This window comes from Durio zibethinus, chromosome 15 (genome assembly GCF_047325235.1).
Source record: "Durio zibethinus cultivar Kanyao isolate XHJ-2024 chromosome 15, ASM4732523v1, whole genome shotgun sequence".
NCBI lineage: Eukaryota > Viridiplantae > Streptophyta > Magnoliopsida > Malvales > Malvaceae > Durio > Durio zibethinus.
The window spans coordinates 8,895,823-8,909,304 of NC_143176.1; positions in this window are offsets into that span (position 1 = coordinate 8,895,823).

The window sequence follows — 13,482 nt, forward strand, 5'->3', positions numbered from 1 at the left end:
GGATTGGGGAGAAGAAAAATTTTAGATTTTGTGAGATGTGGAGATCTCAGCTACTGATATTATTGTGTACATGAGGTTATCTTATATATTCATTTTAATATATCTGATGTCAGTCTTTTTATAAATTACATATAACCAATGATAATTTAATGTTTTTTCATTATATAGCCCTTTTACAAAGGTATGAAGGAGAGACAAATGACTAACACCTATAAATTCATTGCCCAAATCATATCAGCCATAATGTTGCCATTATAAATGATCACCTAGTTTTTTTTGCATAAGCAATGCAAAAACAGTCTTACCACTTCTAGTGCCTTATAATCTAATGTATGATAATTACTTTGTTAATTACTTGATTATGTTTGATATATAGATTTTATATTTGTTAATCGCATTACATTCTAACATTTCTAATATGAGTATGATTTGTAGGGATCATTGACAGTAGTTGTCATTAAGTAGGCAATATTTATGATTTACTTTTTTAACTCAGGGAAAAAAGGGTCAAAGTCTAAACTCGAGCTTGTCAATATAATAAAAACATAGTCATTTTTGTTATGTGAACTAATATACAATTTTTTATAAGTATAATATATGTTTACATGTTCCTTTATATTGTTTTAAGGGATTAGGTGCTGTTGATAAAAAGAAAAAGATAACCTATGTTACATTTTTTATAATTTTTTATTTGTTTAATAGCACTCTGACTAATTAACAATTATTTTGCACGTTCTTTGTCAACTAGGAACAATAAAATATGAACATTATGTCCTCTATTTCATAAAAGAGATTATTTTTAATGATTTTATGAGAACACCCAATAAGGTTAGCATAAATTTGAACTACTAATATCTGTTACCCTAAACCATAATTATGAAATGCAAATTGATTGACATTCATTTATTATTTTTTTCATAATGAGCTGAAAATGAATAATTCATGTAAGACGAAATTAATGAAATCTAAAATGAATGAATGGTATGACTACATATCCACATTTGCACATTGAGAATTAAGGACAATGATTCGATAGTGATACAATATATCTATAGGACTCCAAAAGTCTTTGTACTTCATATGAATATATTTTTTCATTAAATAGAATTCATAATTATTTCATTTATACAATGATGAACAAATCCACCATATATATACAAGTATAAATTGAATCATTTACTTAAGTTCAAATATGTTCTATTAATACAAATAACAAAATGGTATCCAATTTCATATATATATATATACATACAAATAAAAAATAATAAAATGGTATCCAATTTCATATGCAATTTCATAAATTGTATCATTTACACAAGTTCGACTAACAAAATGTTCTATTAATACAAATAACAAAATGGTATCCAATTTCATGTCAAATAACAAAGTGTCATTTATGTAAGATAAAATATTATCATTCATATATGGTTCGTATCCAATTTCAATATATGTTTGTCATATCTAACTTTAAGCTATTTGCCATTATATATATACAAACAATACAAAACATAAATAAAAAACCATAGACCTCAGTCTATGTTTGTTGTATCAAAATCCAAACTCAAACTATAAACCATATACATAAATTTTAAAATTATAACTCAATAATATATAACATATGAATGTACACTTAATTACAAATAAGCTATATGTGTCTAGGAGGAGGAAATTTAAAGGATGGGCAATAGGCATTACATTCCTATAACTACTTTCTTATGTAATCTTTTCTAAATGCATGTAAAAAAGTAAAGAAGAAATCTACCTTGTGAGTATCTTTCACTGTATACTCACTAGTAGAAAGCATTTCATCAGTAGAGAAATCATTATCTTGTATGATTTTATTGAAAAATGACATTTTTCTATTACTACTCTTGGCTTTTTTCCTGAAGAAAGATGAAATGTCCTTGATTTTGGTTGCATATCACAATATGCATGCTTTATATTACCTATAGCTTCAAGTAAGTCTGATAGTCCATCATTGAATCTAGACCATATTTTGCCTGACAGTATGATGGACGGATTTGTCGTACAAGTTGAATCTATTTCTTTATCTTCCTCTACTCTTTCCCCCGCATTTGCATTATAAGGCTTAATCTTTGGAGAGCCAAAGTCAGCATCCTCATTGGCATTTAATTATTCATTTGCTTCAGCTGTTATTTTAGCTCTCTGACTAGTTACTCTATCAGTTTCAAATATAGTAACAAAATCATTAAAGTGAGAGAAAAGTTTGTTCCTTAACCATTTAGCATGTGAATGAGTCTACAAAAAAGTTAAATTAAATATGTATCAAATATTTTAACTAGAAATCAATATTGAACTAACTTATACCTTATGCTAAACTATTTACCCAAACTCACTCATCAAAAACTAACTTATTAGTAGTGATACATTTATCTCGAGCATTCTAGCCAAATTCATTTGTATTTTTTATATCACAAATAGCATGATATTACTTTTTTAGTAGTTTGATCTTTGACTCAATGTATGGGTTGGCTTTAAGTTGGGATTAGAAAATTTGTGACTCCAACATCTTTCAAGATATCTTAGATATTCAACTTTGAATGTTCCATTATCTACTCTTTATCTAAGATCATCTACTAAATAATGTAGGCATTGGATGAAATATGCATCCTTATCCTTTGTCCATGTTTCTTACAACATGTCTCGGAGTGGCACCACATGAAAACATAACAAAATGCATGTCAAACATAAAACCAATGAAGATGAACATATAATTATTTCATGAAGTAAACCAATTGACATGAAAACAAAACAAAAATTATTGCAAACAATATTTAACTACATTGTACACTCATCAAGAAAAAATTAAGAAAAATATATTTTAAGAAAATGTAGAAAACAAATTGTACACTTAACAATATCGTACAAGCATCAATAAAACTAAAAAAACATAAAAAATGTACTTTAACACTGAGATTATAACTCATTAGTGAACATCTCTTTTACTAGATTGTCTCTAAACTAAGTCCAAACATCACTTGGCTCAACATGCCTAATTAAATCTTGATGTTCAAATCCATCTGACTGGCTCCTACTCCCTTTAACAACATCAACTTTAATAGGATCAATTGCCATCTTAGACCTAATAAAATCATAGAGAAGGTAGCAAGAAAAAATGATTTTACATGTGCTTTTATTGGATAAAATGACTTATCCCTTAAAATTGCCCATCTAGCTTTTAATATACTAAGATATCTCTTGATACTATTTCTTACTTGAGAGTGTTTCATATTGAAGAATTCTTGGGGTGTTATCAATTGGTGTCTTGGCATCCAATCATTTAGGTGGTATCATTGACCTCTATAAAGTGTTAAAAAACTTTTCCCATTTATGTATCTGGCATCATACAAATAGTAATAACCTATCATAGTGTCACAACATTAATACATATAAATAAAAATGTGTTGTGTGCAAACCTAAAACCAAAATATTCAAGCTAAAACCTTGTGGGATCCTTAACACATTTCTTTATGTAATAGCATCCCTTAGTACTTTGTCATATGCTGCAGAACCTTCCCAACTAGGTAAAATATATATGAATTGTATTTCTAATGTGTAAACACTAAGAACATTGGTAGCAATTTCGCTTTTCTTTGTCTTGTATCTAGGCCCATCAATTGATCTATATTAACATTTATGTATGCTTCATCTAAGGCACCCAACAACCTTTAAACCATTTTCATCTATTATTTGTTAAATTTTTTGATATCGATTTAGTTTTTTTTAAACAACAAGGATTGAAACCTCAAAACAAAATTTAACATAGCATGAAATTACCTACTAATTATCTCTCTAGATCTAGCTATTTAACACTTCATAATTCTATTTTTTGTATGATTGGCAAATATGTGGAGGAAACTAATAATTAGTTTTTCTGTTGACATATGTCTAGATACTTGTAATCCACTTTGTGTTTAAAGCAAATGATATAATTGTGCAAAAGCTCTCTTATTTATTCTATAATTATCTAAATATTGTTTATCGCTTTTAAAAATCATTACAGTTAAGTTCAACATTCTAATCTGTAGCTTAACATATGTGCTATCAGCATAAGATAGTCTCTATCATTTTTTACGTTTATTGCAAGTAATGTCACAGCAACAATAAAAAAACAAGTGTAACATAGTCTTCATATGGTTTAAGTACAAAATAAGCACTGTTACCAATTGCATCTTTTTTCTTAGTGATAAATGAGTCATAATTATTTAGAGAAAACATTTTGCTTAATGTTAAAAACATGGATGGAAAGCAAATATGTGCATTTCGTAGATGGAATCTAAGACACATCCAACAAAAAAATTTAAAAAAACCAACAACAAAACATCTGTGGATCAAGGACAAAACCAAAATGAAGAATATATATGATAGATTTACATTTTTTCAATCAAGATTTAAATGAGATCTAAATAAATAAAATAAGAACACATTTGAATCAAACATATTATGCAGAATAGATAATGATGTAATAGATAATAGACACACCTTTTATTGATAAATAGAAGATAAATTGAACAGGACGAAGATGAAATCATGAAGGTTATAGTTGATGCTGGCTAAAACAGAAAGACTTTGCTCAGAGATTTACGATATTGTTTGAAAATAAGAAAATGGTTTTTGTTATTCAACAAAGTTAAAGAATCCAAATACGACATTTATTATGTAATAAACGATGTAATTGTTATTAAAAATTGAGTTTTTATTTGATTAGGCATAAGAATGTTTGTAATGCTAGAACATCTGTTTAAAAAAAAAAATGGCATGTATTAAGAGTTCTCAAATACTACATTTCCATTCAAAGAAACACAGTAAATAATCACTAATACTACATTTAAATAATTATTGTTGTATTTAAAGAAAATGAGAATCATCATTGTCAAATACTACGTTTCCTTCAATGGAAACACAATAAATAAGCCCAATTATTGCGTTTTAAATTAACCAAATGCAATATTTGAGTAGATAAAATGAATAATTTTATCTTTACCAAATACTGCATTTTTGTTAAAATAAATGTCGTAAAAACTATTAATTACTGCGTTATAAAGCATACGTACACAATATTTCATTGTGAAATTAAAAAATAAATTTAAGTAGATGTCAAATATTGTGTTTTTTTAAATAAATACAGTACTTATACTACGTAATTACAAAAAAAAAAATTACTACTCAATTAAAAAAATATTCTAGCAAAAAGTAATCACAAATACTACGTTTGTTTCCAACAAATGCAATATGAAACAAACGCAATATTTAATATTTGCAAAAAAGAGCCTTACCATTCATTGATTTTCAAAAGGGTAAAATAGAAAGAAAACATTTTTTTATTTAGGTTCAATGTGGCACAAAAGAAACTTTTCTCTTGAAATCTTAAAATATTATAGAGAAAGGTAGGTTTTTTATTATGAAACTTTTGGGTATTGTTGGGAATCGAAGAATACCTCAAGAATCAGATACTCATGAACTAAAAAGTGAGAATCACATTCTCACAAGTACATATTCTAGGAAAAAAGCTCAGATTCCTTTAAACCAAACGGCCCCTAAAGGATTTTTTTTTAAAACTTTTGTGTATTTAAAAAAAAGTTGCTGGTAGATTAAAAATGGGTTAAAAGATAAACAACCAGAAAGAAAAGAAAGAGAGCAAAAAAAATTTGTGCAATTCCAATCAAGTGATTTAATTGAAATCAATATGTGATTTGATTAAGCTAAATACTTTATTAGCATGCTCAAAACTCATTATTTTCCATAATGAAGATGAAAACTAGAAAAAGCTACTAACCATTGGTGAATTTACTTCCAATTTCCCAATATGAGCAATTTAATCACATAATTAAAGAACCATTAGAAATCAAGAGGATCATAACACTTAATATGGTCTTGAAATTATACTATGGTCTTGAAATTATATTATAATAATGGATGAAACTTTAGTTTTTATTTAGTAGGCTTACTGTCTTAATTTATATTTTTATTTGATTCTTGAATAAGTTAAGAGATAAACTAAAAACAAACTATTTATAAGATTGAATTTGAAGCTATTGCTGGGCTTGGTTCCTTTTATGTAGAGGTTGTCCAAAAACCAAAACTTATACACATAAGGACTTTTTAATTCTTTCACCAATCTTTAAGGGTTTTTTTTTTAAAACTTTAGAGTATTTAAAATGAGGCTATTCACATATTAAAAGTGTGCTAAAATAAAGGTGACTAGAAAGAAAGAAAAAAAAAGGTTTGTGTAGTTTTAATCAAGTGGTTGATCAATGTCAACATATGATCTAATTGAGCTAAAATTAACAGGGTCTTCAAGACTCATTGTTCTTTGTTTTGAATAATACAGATCAAGTTTAGAGTTTTCTACCTATTTATTCTTTATGAGTTTATTAATTCCTAAATTTGGTGGAACTTCTCTAATTTTTTTCTTGCAAGATTTTTTTTTGCCAAAATTATTTAATCTTGAGATATTATAGTTGTATACTTCTAGTTTTAGCTAGAGAGAATTTGTATTTTTGTTATTTTGATAGTGGAGATTATTTATTGTTATCCGTAGGTTTTTTTCCTCACTTTTGGAGATTTTTCATGTAAAATCTCATGTGTTCTTATTCTTGTGATTTGGTGATTTATTTTTAAGTAATGCTCTATTTGTTTGATTTTTACAAGATTAACATAAGAGAGGAATAATTTGATTTTTCTCTACTTGACGTATTCAATTGAATATTGCTAGAGATTGCTTATCCTATCAAAGTGGCATCAAAGCTTTGGTTATTTGATTTTTACCTTGTGTTTAATAATGAAAGCCAATATAAGTGGAATGATTAATTTGAATTATTCAAATTACCATGTGTGGAAAGGCTATATGGAAGACTTGTTTTATGTGAACGATTATTATTTAGTTATGTTTACCACAAAAATCCTTAAAAATAAAATATATGCAAAGGATTTTATTCCATTGACAAGTGTGTGGTTATATTAGATAGTGAGTAGATAATAGTATTTTGAACCATGTTAGTGGAAAGACATATGCACAAGTTTTATGGAGCAAGGTTAAAAAGTTGTGTGGCCAAAAAACTGAGAATAATAAATTATTTTTAATTAAGTAGTTGATGAGTTTGAAATATTAAGATGGAGCTCCTATGATAGATCACTTGAATGCATATCAAGGTATTATTAATCAATTAGTTAGCATGAATCTCAAGTTTGAAGATGAGATGTAAGGATTATGGCTTCTTGATACATTATTGGACTCTTAAGAGGTGTTTAGAATGACCGTTATCTAACTTAGTCCCAAATGGTATCATCATTATAGATTTGACTAAGAGTGATATTCAAAATGAGGAGATGAGAAGAAAGTCATAGGATTCCTCTTCACAGTCAAATGTTTTAGTCATAGAAAATATGAAAAGAATAAAAATAAAGGTTGAAAGAATAGAAACATAAATAAAAGTTAGCCTAATAGATTTGTGAATGTTGATTATTATTATTATGGTCTAAAATGGCATATAAGAAAATATTGTCAAAAGTTGAAAAGAGATAATAAAAGTGGCAAGGATAAAGAAAAAAACATTGTTGATGGTAATGATACTGATAAAATTGCTATTGACACAAATGACTTTTTTATTTTATATTATGATGATGATGTTGTTAACATTGCATGCCATGAGACTAGTTGAGTGATTGATAGTGGTGACATTATTCATGCTATATCTCATAAAGATTATTTTGCATCTTATACACTTACTGATTTTGGGGGGGTTTTAGAATGAGTAATGATGACTTAGCAAAAGCCATTAGCTTGAGAGATGTGTGCTAAAAGACCAATAATGGTACTACATTGGTCTTAAAGAATATTAAGCTTATTTTCAATATTCGAATGAATTTGATTTTTGTAGAAAAGCTTAATTATAAAGGGTTTTGTAACACTTTTTGTGATGGTCAGTAAAAGCTTATGAAAGGTTCTATGGTTGTTGTTAGAGGTACGAAATGTCCTCATTATATTATATACAAGAAAAGATATATGATTCCATTATCAATGTAGTTGATATTGATGATACAACTAAGCATTGGTACTAGTGACTTATTCACATGAGCTAGAAGGGTTTAAAGGTTTTGGCCCAAGAAAAATCTTTTTCTTCTCTTTTGGAGTGAAAAATGCATACTTGAAGAGATGTGCTGCTCATTGCTTGGTGGGAAAACAAACCAAAGTTGTATTCAAAACATCTCTTTCATGAAGGTATTTTAATGTTTATTGTCTTATGAGAACAAAAGCAATTGATGGTTCTTTTTATTTTGTAATTTTACGTATAATCATTCAAGAAAGATATAGGTTTACACTTTAAAAACAAAAGACTAAGCGTTAGATGTGTTTAAGCAATTTTATGCTTTCGTTAAAAGACAAATGGATTTCAAATTGAAATGCATTAGGACTGATAATAAGGGTGACTATTCTTGACCTATTGATGACTATTATAGACAATATGGTATTAAGCATTAAAGGTCACCTAGTAAAACTCTTTAGTTGAATAGGTTGGCTAAAAGGATGATTAGGACACTAGTAGAAAGAGTGAAATACTTGTTTTCATAAGCATAGTTACCAAAATCCTTTTAGGTGAGGCTTTAAGGAAAGTTGTACATGTTTTAAATCTCTCACCATATGTCCCTCTAAATTTTTATGTTCCAAATAGAGTTTGGTCAGGTAAGAATGTTTTTTATGATCACTTGCAAACCTTTAGATGCAAGTTTTTATGTATGTTTCCAAAGATAAGAGGTCTAAGCTTGATGTCAAGACAAGACAATGTGTGTTCCTCAGTTATAGTTAGAATGAGTTTGGTTACAAGTTTTATGATCTAGAGTACAAGAAATTTGTGAGAAATAATTATGTTATTTTTATGGAAAACTAAACAATACATGATATTCAGAAGATTGATACATCAATTCCATAATGCAGTGATGATTTGATTAACTTGGATCTAGTTCTTCTAACACATATGCCTATAGAGGTTAAAGATTTAAGATGACTAGCATATTTGGATGATATTGATACCAATCCTACACAAGTTGAGATGGATGATGATACCTATGAGCATTTACTAGTATCATATGTTAAACCAAAGGTTTTCCTAAATGTTCCACTAATGAAGTCTATTTGAAATCGACAACCTTCCATATGATATTCTATTAATAAGCATGTGCTTCTAACTAAAAGGGGAGAGTTGAATGTTATGTAGAGGCTATAGATGATGAAAACAAGAAAGAATGAGTTGATTCCATAAAAGTTAGAATGGTGTCATTTTGTGAGAAACATACTTTTGAGTTGATAAAACTACCAAGGGAGCAACTTGAAGTTTATCATTTGATCTTTTGGTTGCTGATTCCCTCCACATACCTAAAAAGAGGGATATTTGTTGGGTTTGGTTTACTGCATGTGGAGTTAGCCTATTACCAAAACCTATACATATAAGGATTTTTTAGTCCTTTCACCAATATCTATGGCTATTCTTTTGTATTTAAAGAGAGGTTGCTAGCAAATTAAAAATGGGCTAGAAAGAGGTGGCAAGAAAAAAAAGAAACAAGAAAAGAAAGAAAGAAAATAAAGGGAGAAAATGGGGTTTATGCAGTGCCAATCAAGCGATTGGATCGAGGTTAATCAATAATTCAATTGAACATAAATTTTATCAGCATGTTTAAGACTCATTAATCTTTGTTTTAAATGGTCAAGATCAGGTTTAAATTTTTCTATCCATTGATTTCTTAGGAGTTTGTTAATCCATAAATTTGATGAGACTTTTCCAATTTCCTTTCAAGATTGTTTTTTTTGCCAAAATTATTTAATTTTGAGATATTATGGTTATATACTTCTAGTTTTAGCTAGAGAATCCCATTATTTTGATAGTGAAGATTATTTTTTCTACCCGTAGTTTTTACTTCTCATTTTGAGAGGTTTTTCATATAAAATCACTTGTATTCTTGTACTTATGATTTAGCGATTTATTTTACAGTATTGCTTTATTTGTTTGATTGCTACTAAATTCATACAAGAGAGAATAATTTGGTTTTTAGATGCATAATATATTCAATTGAATATTGTTAAAAATTGTTTATCCCATCAGTTACATCATAACCCAATAATTTAACAAAACCAAGCCAACTACTTATGGTCAATTTACAAATTTCATAGTTGTTAAAAGAAATTTAGTCTGACCATCGATAACATTCTAGTATACTTGATAGCATTTTTTTTTAATTTTTTTAAAAGAATATTCTAATTTAATTTCTTAATAAAATATATATGTACTTATTATTAAATCAAAAGATATAAAATATTACTATATATTCGAAAAAGGATATTCAAATTTAAAAGTTTTGAATTTTTTGATACTAAAAATTTAGTATGAAGAGAGACTTGCCATTTTAGGATCAAGACAAATTGTTTGTCATAAAAGAAAACTTATATTAAATTTATAGATCATCTTTACGTACACAATACAAACAAACATTTTTATAATAGGAGAAAGCGCCGAAGAGGATATAAGAGGCTTCTGGATTCCAAAACTTCTGAGAGAAAGGTAGTCAAACTTTATAAGATAAAAACAGCCAAAAAAATTGAAAGGGTCACCCACTCCAATAAGCCCAAAATACCAAATAATTTGTTTTTCCCTTTGCTTTTTTAAACTATTGGAGCCAAAAGCATTAAAAAAAACAATGCATTGATTCCTTTGATTCCATTAGCAAGAGTTGGTACAATTAGAACATTAATGGAATTTGCCTCAATTTACATCTAGTTCACTGATACCTATGACTTAATATAAAATCATCGACAAGATTTACTATTTACAAATTGCTAATCTTTGCTTGGCACGTGTTCAAAAGGATAAGGGTGGAATTTTGTTCATTAGTTAAGTACCTTCTATGAAAAAAATGAGAATGAATATGAAGACTAAATAGGGAGTGAAGGAAAGAGAGTAAGGTTGAGAGATGAGGTAGGCTAACGACGAGAGGGGAAGGTGGGGGAAAGAAGATGATGAAGTTCAAATGGTAGAAATGGTGGTTTTTAAAGAAGAAAAAGAGCTTTCAATAGAGGTTCATATGAAAGAGAAAAAAAAAAAGTGTAAAAGGAAAAGGAAGAGATATTGAGACAGAGGAAAGGTGTAAGTGGCAGTGGAGTGTAGACACAGTAAAAAATGAAAGGAGAAGGCAGAACATCCAAGGGTTTTTAGATTATGTTTGGCTTGGATAAAAAAACAGTACAAGTAAAAATAAAATTAAAAAAAAAAGGAGAAAAGGTGGGATGCTAAACCCCATTGGATGTAAACTTTTCTAATGACTAAAAAAATTTACTCGATTATCACCTGGGATCATTATTTTTTATTTTAAAATAATATTAATTATTTTAATTTAATTGTACTTATTTATTTATTTATGTGTGAAAATATAATAAATGTCAATTATAATATTTTCAAAATTTTTATTTTAAGATTTTTTTAAAAACTAATTTATTGTTCAATTTAATTTAGTAAACAATAAGTAAATTGATATGTTTTAGGAGGCATTATAAAAAGGGATTTTCTTTCGTTTTTTCTTAGTTAGAGATTTTTATTTTTTTGGTGTTTTCTTTCTAGAAGAAAATTATAAAAGAAATTAAGGGCTTCATTTAATTAGACCATCATTTAACCAAAAACATTATTTGAATGGCTACTTTTATGTATGAAAAACCACATCACTTTGGTCTTTAAATAAATAAAAATAAAATATAATTGTAAATACTTAATTGTTTGACAAATGTCAACCAATAATGCCGTCAATTAAGGCCAATGAATAATAAAAGTTAAAAGATTACTTTTAATTATAATAAAATGGTTCTTCCACTTCGCATAAGTTAACTTTTTTAATTACTGATAAAATATATAAAATTTTTACTAATGATATATAATAATAGTAATAAAAAAAGGCAATTATTTTAAATATTGACTTTTTAAATTAAAAAAATATAATGTATATATTCAATTAATTATTTTATTTAATTTTTTATTCTTATCTTTTATTTTTAAAGCAATTTATTCATTCATAAAGGTTTTTTTTATTATTTTTTAACAAATATATATCTTTTACAACACAAGTAAAAGTAAAAAAATTATAACTTACAAACATATGGGTTAAATCCAAAAATAATGACTCCAAGTTATTATGCCTAATTTCAGACGGATCAAGTCGGTTTAGGCTTGACCCAATTCACCATTTTATTCTTAATTTTTTGCCTTTCTTTATACTCCTTTAACTGTACCATTTGGTTTACAGTATAAACTTGTTTTAAAACCTATCTCACTTTCATCCTTTCCACTTCTCTTTACTAATGTCATCCTTTTTCTTCTTAAAACCCTAATGCTACAGCCTTTCAACCTCTTTTCCATTAATCAAATGCTTACCAAAGACTCGAGAATTGTTCTTCTCCATCTTTTTTATAGATTCACCAATAATTTACCTAAGAAGCCCCTCAAAATCTTAAATCTAAACTCTCCTTCCCTATTATCATTGTCATCACCATTTTCATTTCCAACTTAAAATACCTAAAAGCATCTTATATCCATTTTTCTATCCTATGTTCCCTAAATTGCCTAATCGAAAAGCTAAAAAGCTCATTTCTTTTTTATTTTTGCTGTCCTTTTCTTTGGTAATTTCCCTCTCTATCTTTTTTGGTATTGTGTTATTTATTGTTTAGATTTATTTTATTTCTATGTGATTGTATTATAATTTTTTAGAAAAATTTAGGACTTTTGATATTTTTTATTACTTGGTTGTTTATGATGAGTTAGGATACATTTTTTATTTTAAAAATTGAATTTTAGTAAAAATTTCAGATTTGTTGGTGTTTTATTTTTATTTTTATGTTGTGTTTTTTTTTTGGAAGACATGATTTTAAAATTTTCACTTTTGAAAAAAAAATTCATATGTTTTTATGTCTATGTTGTGTTCTTTTTCCAGGGAGATGAATTCTTTAAAAATGATTCTTGAATTTAAAAAAAAAATCATATCTTTTTTTTTTTGTTGTTGTTTATTAAATATGAGCTTTTGAAAAAAAGCTGAAAGTATAGAAAAAAAAAGTTAAAGCTTTAATTGAGTGACAAGTGTCACTTGGTCTAGAAAGACAATCTCAAGCCTAAAAACTTTCGTTCCAAAAATATCCATGCAAATTCCTTTAAAACATTACTTAGGTGTACTGTTAAGATAAAATTGAAAATTGCTTTTATTTATTGTTATAGTTTTTGGTAAGCCTAAAATTTCAAAGACAGATAAAAAAAGGTTGCTAATTTTTTATCATGAAAATGTTAATTGTTTTAATTTTTTATTTTATAAATTTAGCATATTTTACTTTTTTAAAAGAAATGAATGTGATTTTATTCATCTAGAAGTAGTACAAAGAATTTATTTTATACAATCATAGCTTTTAAGAAAAAATAAAAATGAGATAAGTCAATT